The 12,133-nt window shown below is 42.9% G+C and overlaps 1 protein-coding gene across 5 annotated transcripts in view; it reads left to right on the top strand.

The window, feature by feature from the left end:
• Positions 1 to 12,133, top strand: part of MARK3 (microtubule affinity regulating kinase 3) — a 184,123-nt gene that overhangs the window by 102,779 nt on the left and 69,211 nt on the right. The gene's annotated exons all lie outside the window — the stretch shown is intronic.

Genomic DNA, 12,133 nt, shown 5'->3' with positions numbered 1-12,133 from the left:
CTAAATTATAAGGGTTCTTACAACTGGCAGCAATCTGAGAGTTTTTATATCTTCTCAGTGCTGTATCTTTTTAGCATTGTGTGTAAACCTTCCTGTGTGAGAATGGTAAAGAGCTATTATGAAGTAATTTACATTTCTGTAAGGCTCCTTTTAGTTGTAAGAACCATAGTAAGCAAAATCCATTCTTCTCTTTAAAAAAGAGTTCTTTTCAGGATATGTGCTTAAGGGGTGAAAGAAAAAATGTGTGTGTTTTTGTGGGCAAGAAAGATCACAACAGCCATATATAGGGTGATATCGCCACCTGATAGAGCCAAGCTACTCCCTTGTCCCAAAGTTTGAGCATGTGCATGAGTTAATATTCAGCATTTCTTCTCAGAATGGCTCAATTTGTTTTCAACTGCTTTAGCAATCTGCATGTTTGAATCCTGTCTTATTGATATTTACCAATCAAAGATTGAATGTTATCTATTGTATGGAGAAGAAATCAAATTTTAAATGCTGCTCAGGCTGTAAAAATAAAAATGTCTATCACTGACCTGCAGTTTGTGTTTTGCTGTCTTGGGACCATTTCATGATAAACTATATTCAATACACTGGTATGTCACTGACAGCCTGAAAAAATGATTAGCCAGGACAAAAATATAAAACAGCCCATATAGGCCCTATACAGAAGAGATCAAAACAATATTCTTGCTCATTGGTAAATCATCTGCACAGGATGATTTCCTCAAACAATCTTGAAAACTGAAGCAAGAAAATCTTTTCAAATGCTTTCCCCTTTGGCATGTCTTGGACTGCAGCATTAAGCAGCTTCACTCCCCAATATATATGGTGGAGGCATAGCATTATATGTTAAGAAGGGCCTTGAATCAAATAGACTAAAATACTACAGGAACTGAAACACACTTTGAAATCCCTATGGGTAGAAATTCCATGTGTAAAAAGGAAAAGGATAGTGATAGTAATGTACTACCGTCTGCCTGACCAGGATGAACAGACAGATGCAGAAATGTTATCAGAAATTAAAGAGACTAGCAAACTGGGTAACACAATATTAATGGGTGATTTTAATTACCTTGATATTGACTAGGTAAATGTAACAGGACATCCTAGGAAGGTAAAAGTCCTTGATAAATTCAAGGCCTGCTTTATGGAGCAGCTGGTTCAGGAATTGACAAGAGGTAAAACAATTGGAGACCTAGGGTCAGATTCTCAAAAATAAAATCAGCATTTAACACAGTTGCTAAACTGGTTTCCAACTATTTAGCCTGCGTGCATTTTAGCGGCGGATTATCAAAACGACTTATGGCGGTCTTTTGTGAGCTTTCTAGCAGTCTCCAACACTGCCATGCAAATTGGCTCTTCAGTATTCAAACGAACACTCCAGTGGATTCTTAAACATAGCTGAGCCATTCTCCAAGAGCGGTGTCGGCTTTTGGCGACAAAAATCAGCGACTGGTCCGGGGGTGCCAGTACACATCTCTGACGTGTTTTGAAAAAAAAAATCCCAAATTGAAGTTCTGCAGAAGAGATGCCCTTTCTCTCCTGCTTCGTCGCCACCAACCAACACCTCCACCAACTCCCCTCGGCAGTGGGAGAGTTGACCATGCTCTCCCATCAAAACGACCTTCCTTCCTGCAGCAGGAGAGATAGTGTATGACCTATATTGGACCTCGAAGTCCTAGACGACTTTGTGATGAAAAAATTAGGGTGAACACATTGGCATCTATTCTCCTCCTTCTAGAAAAGGACAATTGATCTCAAAGGTTTGTGCGTACTTTCCTATACATCTAGATCACTGCATGTTTTGGTGCTTCAAATTCCTCAGGCAATGCTACCAATGCAAAGCTTGCTCTTTCAGGCTTTCATCAGTTACACGTTTACTAAACTTTAGCAGCTGTTGCTGCTCACCTATGTTGCAAAAGAGTGCACATATTTTTGTACCTTGATATTTGGCCTCAAATTGGTGTTCAGTTGACTGTGGACATGAAAAATTGACACTGTCTCCCATGCAAACCTTGGAATATATAGGAATAGTAATCTATACTCCAACCTCTGCCTTTTTCCATCCAGAGCAGAACTCATTTTCAGACTGGTAACCAAGGCAGTATCTATGCATGAGATCATGGAAAGATAAATTCTGAGACTATTGGGTCACATGGCAGCAATGTCATGTTTGTTTTGCCTGTCTGCACATGACAGAAGCACAGTTGGAATTGAAATCCTATTGGAACCAACATTCTCATCCTCCTTACCTAAAGCGTTTAAATGATGGAAATCTACAGAAAGCCCTTGAGTGGTAAAGATCCCTAACAATCTGCCCATAGGGAAATTGTTTCCTCCTTCCCTAAATAAGTTAACAGATGCCGCCAATCTATGACACCTGCAAGGTAGTGGCGTGTTCTCCTTTCTTCCTATAGGGCTCATGGTCATACATAGAGATGAAACTCAATATCATGAAGGGCATAGAAAAAATAGACAGGGACAGATTTTTCAAATTAAGGGGATCAATAAGTACAAGGAGGCACTCAGAGAAATTGAAAGGGGAGAGGTTTAGAACAAACGCCAGGAAGTTCTTTTTCACACAGAGGGTGGTGGATACATGGAACGTGCTACCAGAGGATGTGATAAACAGGAGCACGCTACAGGGGTTCAAAGAAGCTTTGGATAGGTACTTGGAAGACAAAGGGATTGAGGGGTACAGATAAGAGTAAAGGTAGATTATAGGGATGGGATTAGAGGTAAGTTACAAAATTAATCAGGGACCACTGTTCAGGCACTAGGCCTGATGGGCCGCCACGGGAGCGGACCGCTGAGCAAGATGGACCTCTGGTCTGACTCAGCGGGGGCAACTTCTTATGTTCTTATCAAATGACTGAAGCTCCAAGCAATTTTTTTTACACAGTTCAAGCCTTTGCAGACAGAATTGCAGGCCATGTAGTTCAGTCCAGTCAGTCAATGTTACAGGATCTGCACAGCAACTGAATTTTTATGGTTGCAAAACAACCTACGTGACATCTTAAGTCATCAGTTGGATCCTCACAAATGGTCTTTAGATGAAGAAATAGTCCCAAGGCTGTTTCAATGGTGGAGACCTCCTCAAATAGATCTTTCTTTGGCACAAGAGAACAAGAACTCCTCAGCCTACTGTTCTTGACAACTCAGCAGCAGTTATCCCTTGATGGGAGATGTCTTTGCAGTATCATGAAAGCAAGGCCTCTCATGTATATCCCCCAATTTCTCTGATAAGTAAAACACTTTAAAAGTTACAGAGACTTGGCTCATCTAATTCTAATTGTATGATACTTCACTGACCCATACAGGTTTGGTTTAATTTCCTCCTTCAACTAAATTGTGAACCAATAACTCTGACAAGGCAAGTTCATTCATCCCAACTGCTGGTATCTTGCTTTGTCAGCATGGATGTTGAAAGGGAACATTTATAAATCTCAGTTTGTTGAGTGAAGTCAATGATGCTCTACTAGCATCTAGAAGAGAGAAAATACAATGAAATCTAATCTAATCTAATCTAAACCTTAAATTTATATACCGCATCATCTCCATGAGAATGGAGCTCGACACGGTTTACAAGAACTTAAAATAGTGGGTAGAGAAGAAGAAAAAGGATTACATGAACTTATGTGTAGAGGGGGGAGAGAAAGGGGGGAAGGATAGAGCTACAATTTGCTGAAAAGCCAGGTTTTCAGTTGTTTGCGGAATAACTGAAGGCCTGGTGTATAGGATGAAGAGAGGACTCCTTCAGTTATTTCATATCCAACCTCATTCAATATATCCTGATCTTTTTGGATTTACGGTAGGTCTTAGTATCAACTGAGTACACCTCAGTCCCACAGCCACATTCCATGAATATGTGGACAAACCTCTCTAAATATCATCTGGTAGCTTGAGTGTAAGCATGTACTGTACTTCAGATATATTTGAAGAGGACTGCATCACAAAAAGACCTGCTTAGCTCTTTTGTCACAGTCCAAATAACAAAAGTATATCAATTATAGAGAGAACATTTTGATATACCTAGGTTACATATTGCATTTTTCTGTTACCTTGGGTGAGGGCACATAATCTCTTAGTGTTATCAGCAAACCAGTAGAGGGCCATTGCAGTACTGATATCACATTTGCACTACATACCAGAGGACACCTGCAAGGTAGTGATATGTTCTCCTTTCTTCCATATGTAATTTAACAAAGCTCTTTTGAATAGACCTGACATCTGGACACATCTTTTGGGAGAATAGTCTTGCACACCGTACACAGTTAATATTTCAACAGTCCTCCATCTCCAGAATTATCCAGGTTGCAAGCAAAAAAAAAATGGATGAACAAAAGAAGTTTGTTCTTCTTTTGCAACCCTAAGCTTGGGAGTCTCCACACATGTGGCTGTTGTGATCCTGCTTGTCTGTTGAGAAAGCAAAGTTGCACACCTGTGACAGGTGTTTTGGGATCAACAGGATAGAACTACACTACCTCACCTACTCTGCCTAAGGTTGGAACACATTTTTGAATGAACTGGGGAGAGTTGCTGGTTGGGAACTCTAGCACATTCTCAAACTTTTTTTCCCTCAATGGTTTCTGAGCTTTAGGACAAGAGACCAGCTCGGTTCCTTAAGGCAGTGTTTTTCAACCTTTTTTGGGCAAAGGCACACTTGTTTCATGAAAAAAATCACGAGGCACACCACCATTAGAAAATGTTAAAAAATTTAACTCTCTGCCTATATTGACTATATATAAAGTAATTCTCTTGAATAGGAATCAAATAAACACAAAGAAAGTATTTTATAATTACTTTATTACGAAATAAAAATTATAAAATACTTTATTCAGTGCGAAACCTGGGCCTGTTTGGCTGAACACAAAGCTGATATTCTGGCTGGAATCGAAGAAAGACACACACGTAGCTCTTCGTCAACAGCTCTCAGTCTCTCTCTGTATTTGGTTTTTATAGCATACAAAAATAGACAAATATACCCTCCATCCTTTTTATTAAACCACAATAGCAGTTTTTAGCGCAGGGAGCTGCGCTGAATGCCCAGCGCTGCTCTTGACGCTCATAGGCTCCCTGCGCTAAAAACCACTATTGCGGTTTAGTAAAAGGTGACCATATTGTAAAATATAGACAGCAGATATAAATTCAGAACTGTGCATAGTAAGTGAAGGGAAGTTTTCATCTCTGGGAATTTACCCAGTTAACTATTAAGTTATTTGGGCAAATTCCTTTGAAAACTGTGGTAATACTGCCTCCACTTTGCTAAATTTAAAATAAAATCATTTTTCCTACCTTGTCTGGTGATTTCTGGTTGCACTTTCTTCTTCTGACTGTGCATCCAATCTTTCTTCCCTTCTATCAGCCTGTATGCTTTCTCTCCTCCACACCTCATTCCCTCCCCCAACTTTTTCTTCCTCTCTCCCTGACCTTTCTTTCTTTTTTTCTGTTTCTCTTCTTTCCTTCTGTTTCCCTGCCTGCCCCCTTTCTTTCTTTCTCCCTGCCGTTCCCCAAGCCACTGCCGCTGCCATCGGGGAACAGGACCCACCAATGGATAACAGGCCCCAAAGCCGATGCCGACGCATGCTCTCCCTGACGTCAATTCTACAATCGGAGAGGAAGTTCCGCCCAGCCAGGCAGCGATTGGCTGGCCCGAACTTCCTCTCCGACTGCAGAATTGACGTCGGGGAGAAGAAGACTTATCGGCTCGATAGATTAGATCGCCAAGACAAAGTGAGTCCTGGGTGATCGACTCACTTTGCCTTGGCGAGCTACTGGCGCCCCTGCCTCGGGCCCCCTGTCAGCTCCGGGCCCGGCGGCCCTGCGGCACACCAGGCAACATCTCGCGACACACTAGTTGAAAAACACTGCCTTAAGGTGTTATCACCCACATGATTGGCTGTTAAATCCTATTGTCCATTTAGAGTACTTGTTACAGGTATACCACTTCACTGAACCTGTCCTGTACTAGCAGCAGACTCATCTGTCTTGTCCTAAACTCGGGGGGACTGCATTGGTATGTCCCATTGGTTCAAAACTCATATGCCTTTTGAACTAGAAGGGAAGAGTAAGTTTTTTTTTAAAAACAATTCTTTATTCAAAATTTTCAATAGCAAAGGAATTACATTAATCATAATTTTATATAAAAAGAGCAATTACAATAGTTATATAATGAACACATTAATAATCAATGCAGAATCACTATATATAACCTTTCACTCATTTATGCTGTCTTTCCATGTAATCCCTATTTCCCTCTCTTCACCCAATTTAAACGTACCATATTTCCCCATGTATAGACCGCAGGGAAATGCCAATGTAGGTTTAAAAACTTAGATAAGCTGCCTCATGTTACTAGCCGCAGCTTATCTAAGAGTTTTAAAACCTACATCAGCCAATACAGTGGGGTGGCCTATACATTATTCCCCCCTTAAATATCTCCCTCCCTGCCGGTAAATACCTCCTGGATGGCTGCCTCCTCCAATCATGCAACGTGACGGATTTTAAGAGAAAATGGGATGCTCACGTGGGATCTTTAAGGGAGTAAATTCAGGGGGCGGATACTTGGCAGCGGCAGACTCGATGGGCTATGGCCCGTTTCTGCCACCATTTTCTATGTTTCTATGCTGTGCAGGGCAGGAGCAATGTTTGCGATCTCAAGCCTCGCCCTGCATTGCTTCCTGATTGGCTGTCGTCAGTTCTCGCGATGGCAGCCATTCAAGAAGTAGTGTGCAGGGCAAGGCTTGAGATTGCAAACATTGCTCCTGCCCTGCACAGCGTGATTGGAGGAGGCAGCGCCTTCCAGCGGAGATGTCTTCAGTGCATGAAGAAGGGCCTGCCAGCAGAGATGTCTTCGGTGCACACAGAGGAGCCTGTCAGGTATTTAAGGGGGAAGTTCAGTTACGGTACTCTAATGGGATGGCTTATCTAAAGACATTAAAACTCGCTGTTAGATAAGCCACACCCATTGCACAGATTTGTAAAACCCATGTATAGGCCACGGCCTATATATGGGAAAATACAGTAATCCCTCCCCCCCCCCCTTTATTTCTTTTGGGAACCATCTATGTATCTGATCACTTAATCTTTAAAATCAGTCAAATTTTAATACGTCTCCAACTGATGTACATGTCCACACTTTCCCAAATTTTTGCAAATATTTGAAGATTAGGTTCTTACCTCAATAATCATCTTTCTAGTAGAGAAGCATACAAGTCTTGAAGGCCCGCCCTGTCAGATTTCATTTAGCCTGCTTACTGTCTCAGACAAGTTTGTATTTCCAGATGTTTGGTTCCCTGTCAAATAGGTCTGAAGAGTGATGAGATACCTCTCTTTTGTGAAGAGCCAAGCTCTGTCCTCATCTGCACAAGCCTCAGACACTTAAAATCATAAGTGTTCAAGGCTTGTGAAGTTAAGGCAGAGCTTACAGGAATTGGACAGGGACAGCGACAAAACTTGTAGGGACAGGATGGGGAAATTGAGTTCCTGCGGGGACAGGGACAAATATGTCCCCAGTCATTCTCTAGCTGTAAGTATTACATAAGTGTTTGTGTTAGTTGCACTCAAGCAGGTGGCTTATTTCCACCTTGTTTTAATAATAATAATAATAATAAATTTATTCTTTTATACCGCCATTACCAAATGTTCTAGGCGGTTTACACCATAAGAAACTGAGCAATCAATGAAGTACATACCAATCATAAAATAAAATCAAAATAAAAGGTTAAAAAGGAATTACAATCTTAAAAAGATCTAATTAAGTGATAAATTTGTCGAACAGAGCAGACTTCACTAATTTTCGAAAAGAACAGTAAGACATAGCTTGAGGAATACATTCACCAAGCCAACATTGTAATTTGCCTGCCTGAAACGCTAAGATCCTTTCAAAAAAGGTTTTGTATCTGACACTATTTGGCTTAGGATAGGTAAATAAGCTAGAACTTCTTGTAATCCTTGATGGTCTATAAAATTCAAAGTGAGGAGACAAATTGGAGACTGTCCTGAAATCAACTTAAAACAAATACAGGAAAACTTAAATATTATTCTTGCTTACAACGCTAGCCAATGCAATAAACGATAATATGGATTAATGTGGTCTTTCTTCTTCAGACCAAATATCAGTCGAACCGCAGTATTCTGGATTATTCTCAGTCTTCTTAAAATCTTTTGGGAAGATTCCAAATAAATGATGTTACAGTAATCCAAATGGGTAAGATCAATGATTGTACCAATAATCTAAACCAGTTGTTCCCAACCCTGTCCTAGAGGACCACCAAGCCAGTTAGGTTTTCAGGATAGCTCTAATGAATATGCATGGAGCAGATTTGTATGCCTGGCACCTCCATTATATGCAGATCTGGCTCATGTATATTCATTAGGGCTACCTGAAAACCCGACTAACCTGGTGGTCCTCCAGGACAAGGTTGGGAACCAATGATCTAAACAACACTGGATCAAAGTATTTTTTAATGGTCCGTAATTTCCATAATATATAGAAACATTTTTGTATCACCAAATCTGTATGATTGATCCAAATCAGTTGACGGTCAAGCGTGATTCTCAGAATTTTAATGGAATTGGTTATTGGATAAACCTGTCCATTAATACAAAGTGATGTTTCTGTTATTTTATCATTGGGACTGGCTAAAAAAATTTTTCTCTTTTCTGTATTGAATTTTATGATATGTTTCTATTGAAATTGATTTGTTGTAATTGTCAGAGTAGAACAGACTTTCCTTTGTCAAGGAACTCCCTGTACCCCTCTTGTATTTTTCTTTCTCTGCTTATAATGAGCCTACAGTACAGCCCAGGAGTCAGAGATGAAAAATATAGATGAGGCCTTGTGTACAACTTGCAATTAAAAGAGAATAATCCATTGGTTCAAGACTCATGTCTTTCTATTAGAATTAAGATTATTGTGGTAAGAACCTAATCTTCCCATATAACAGCTAATTAGAGCCAAGCTCCTAAAGACAAATTTTTACACTTTGAGTCACTTTAAAATAGAGGGCTAAGTACACTCTGCTAAAATTCTGACTGAAATGAGCAATTTTGCTCTCTGAAGCATGCGCTGGAGGAAGTTTAAAAGCCAACAGGGAGTTTATTTAAAAGTACAGTGGGTTCCTCTGCAAGACTGAGAATGCAAGTATAGCATGTTCTTTTTTTCCTGTGTGTCCCATAGCAATTACATGCATAAACAGCATTATCCCAGGACAAGCAGGCAGCATATTCTTGACTGATGGGTGACGGCACGGACGGAGCCCCGGTATAGACAATTTTAGAGTGATTGCACTCTAAGAACTTGGAAAGTTCTAGCAGGCCGCACCGCGCATGCGCGAGTGCCCTCCCGCCCGACGGAGGCGCGCGGTCCCCAGTTTCTTAGTTTCCGCGGAGCTAAGAAGACGCGTTTCTTTCAACGGCCGTTGAAAGAGTTTTTTGTAATCGCCCTTCCTGCTCGCGTAAACCCCTTTTGGAAATAAAGTTTTCTTTATTTCTCTTCTTTTCTTTAGTTAAAAAAAAAAAAAAAAACTTTCGTTTTTTTCTTCATTTCTTTCGCTTCGCCCCGGCGGGGCCTGTTGCCATCATCGAGGCCTCGGTCTTCGATTTGGCAGAAGCCGTTTTCACTTTCATGCCCCCTCAACCCGGGTTTAAAAAGTGCCAGCGGTGCGCTCGACCAATTTCACTGACAGACCCGCACAACTGGTGTCTGCAGTGTCTTGGTCCTGACCATCGAGCGTCCACCTGCACCCGCTGTGCGACTTTAAAGAAGAGAACTCTAAAAAATCGCCAGATCCAACAGCGGTTGTTATTCGGCGCCGAGATGTCTGATTCCACAGCACCGGCACCGACATCGGCCCCCATCTCAGTCGGCACCTACTTTGTCGACACCGCGCCGGTGTCGCACCCTACAGGTAAGCCGGCTAAGAAGCCTTCCCCGTTGGAGCGTCCTCCGGTCTCAGTAGCAGCGAGTCCAGTCCTGCCGACCTCGAGGCGTCCACGGAAGCGCTCCGCTCCTATTGAGGTGAGCTCATTGACATCAGGGTCCTCATCCTCGGAGTGTAGAGCGGCACCACAGGTACCACAGAAGAAAAAAGCGGTACCGGTGCCTTCGCTGGACGAGCGGATTGCTGCTGTCCTGCAAGTGCAACTTAAGGAGCAGTTGCAACAACTCCTTCCCGCACATTTGACACCGAGCCTTCCAGTCCCGGTCCGGTCTGAGCCACCGGTACTGACAGTGGAGCGCCCTCTTTTATCGGCATCCACTTTGTCGGTACCGGGTCACATTACCTCCTCGACTTCGATGCCAATCTTAGCACCGGAACCGAGAGCTCAACACCAGGCGGTGCAGACCTCGGTACCAACACAGCAGGTCACGTCTCCTGGTACCGTATCTATGAGGTCGGGTAAGTCGGCGCGCAAAACCCGATACCTGGAACCCTCCACTCCGGAGTCTCGAGACCGTGGCTCTCAGATTCGTGACTCTGAAAAGCCCTTTCTGTCTGAGGGTGAGTGTTCCTCTGATGAAGAGGATCAACTTGTTGCTGATCCCTCTTCTAAGCAGGATTCCACATCTTTTACCTCTTTCTTAAAAGAGATGTGTGAATCTCTTTCTATTCCCTTGGAGGCTGAGTCGAAGAAATCCAAGGCATTCCTTGATGCTCTGGACTTTGACCAGCCTCCAAGGGAATTTCTCAAACTTCCTCTCCATGACATCTTAAGAGAGACTTTTTATAAAAATTTAGAGACTCCCCTGACTGTACCGGGAGCTCCTCGTAAATTGGACTCCTTATACAAGGTTATCCCTATTCCTGGTTTTGACAAACCTCAGCTCCCGCATGAGTCTCTTTTGGTAGAATCCACACTTAAGAAATCAGCGGGAGCTAGTGTGTATGCCTCAGTCCCTCCTGGCAGAGAAGGAAAAGCCATGGACAAATTTGGCAAATGTTTATATCAGAATGCCATGTTAGCCAATAGGTCAGGGAACTACGCTTTTCATTTTTCATTTTATTTAAAGCGCCTCATTCAAAACATGGCTGCTTTTGAAAAGTACCTCCCTGACCGCAAGAAATCTGCATTTCATGCCTGCTCTTCCTCTCTTCTCCAGTTACGCAAGTTCCTAGTTCGGTCAATTTATGACACATTTGAATTGACTTCTAGGGCCACGGCTATGTCTGTTGCCATGCATCGGTTGGCATGGTTCAGAGTCTCAGAGCTCGATGTAAATCATCAGGACCGCCTAGCAAATGCTCCCTGCTTGGGTGATGAGCTCTTCAGAGAGTCCATGGATTCCACTACACAAAAGCTGTCTGCCCATGAGACTCGGTGGGATACTCTCCTGAAGACTAAGAAAAAGACTCCACCTGCTCGGCCTTTTCGCCAACAATCTGCCTACCAGCGCCGCTATGCTGCCCGTCCCTTGCCACCGGCTACTCAACAGCCTAGACGTCAGCGTCAGCAACAGCGACAACCACCTAGGCCAGCCCAGCAGCAACAGGTGAAGCCTCCTCCACCACAAAAGTCTACCCAACCCTTTTGACGTGGTTCTCCAAAGCATAGCCAGTATTCCACCATCTGCCAATCTCCCTCGACCCATAGGAGGACGTCTTTCTTGTTACACTAGCCGTTGGAAGAACATCACATCGGATCAGTGGGTCCTCAACATCATCCGCCACGGCTACTCTCTCAACTTTCAGACACGTCCTGCACAAAGTCTGCCAAGAGAGTCTGCTTTGAACACCTCTCAGTCTTCTCTCCTTCTTCAGGAGGTTCAATCCCTCCTCCTCCTGAACGCCATAGAGGAAGTTCCTCTAGATCAGAAGGGGCAGGGATTCTACTCCCGTTATTTTCTGGTCCCCAAAAAAACAGGGGATCTCAGACCCATCCCAGATCTTCGTGATCTCAACAAATGCTTGGTCAAGGAGAAATTCAAGATGCTTTCTCTGGCAACTCTTTATCCTCTTCTCCATCAAAGCGACTGGCTATGCTCCCTCGATCTCAAAGAGGCATACACTCACATTCCGGTCAATCTGGCCTCCAGACAGTACCTCCGCTTCATGATCAATCATTGTCATTACCAATACAAGGTGCTGCCCTTCGGTCTTGCCTCCTCTCCAAGAGTGTTCACCAAATG

Source organism: Geotrypetes seraphini, chromosome 7, assembly GCF_902459505.1.
Source record: "Geotrypetes seraphini chromosome 7, aGeoSer1.1, whole genome shotgun sequence".
Classification (NCBI taxonomy): Eukaryota; Metazoa; Chordata; class Amphibia; order Gymnophiona; family Dermophiidae; genus Geotrypetes; species Geotrypetes seraphini.
This window is presented reverse-complemented; position numbering and strand designations above follow the sequence as displayed.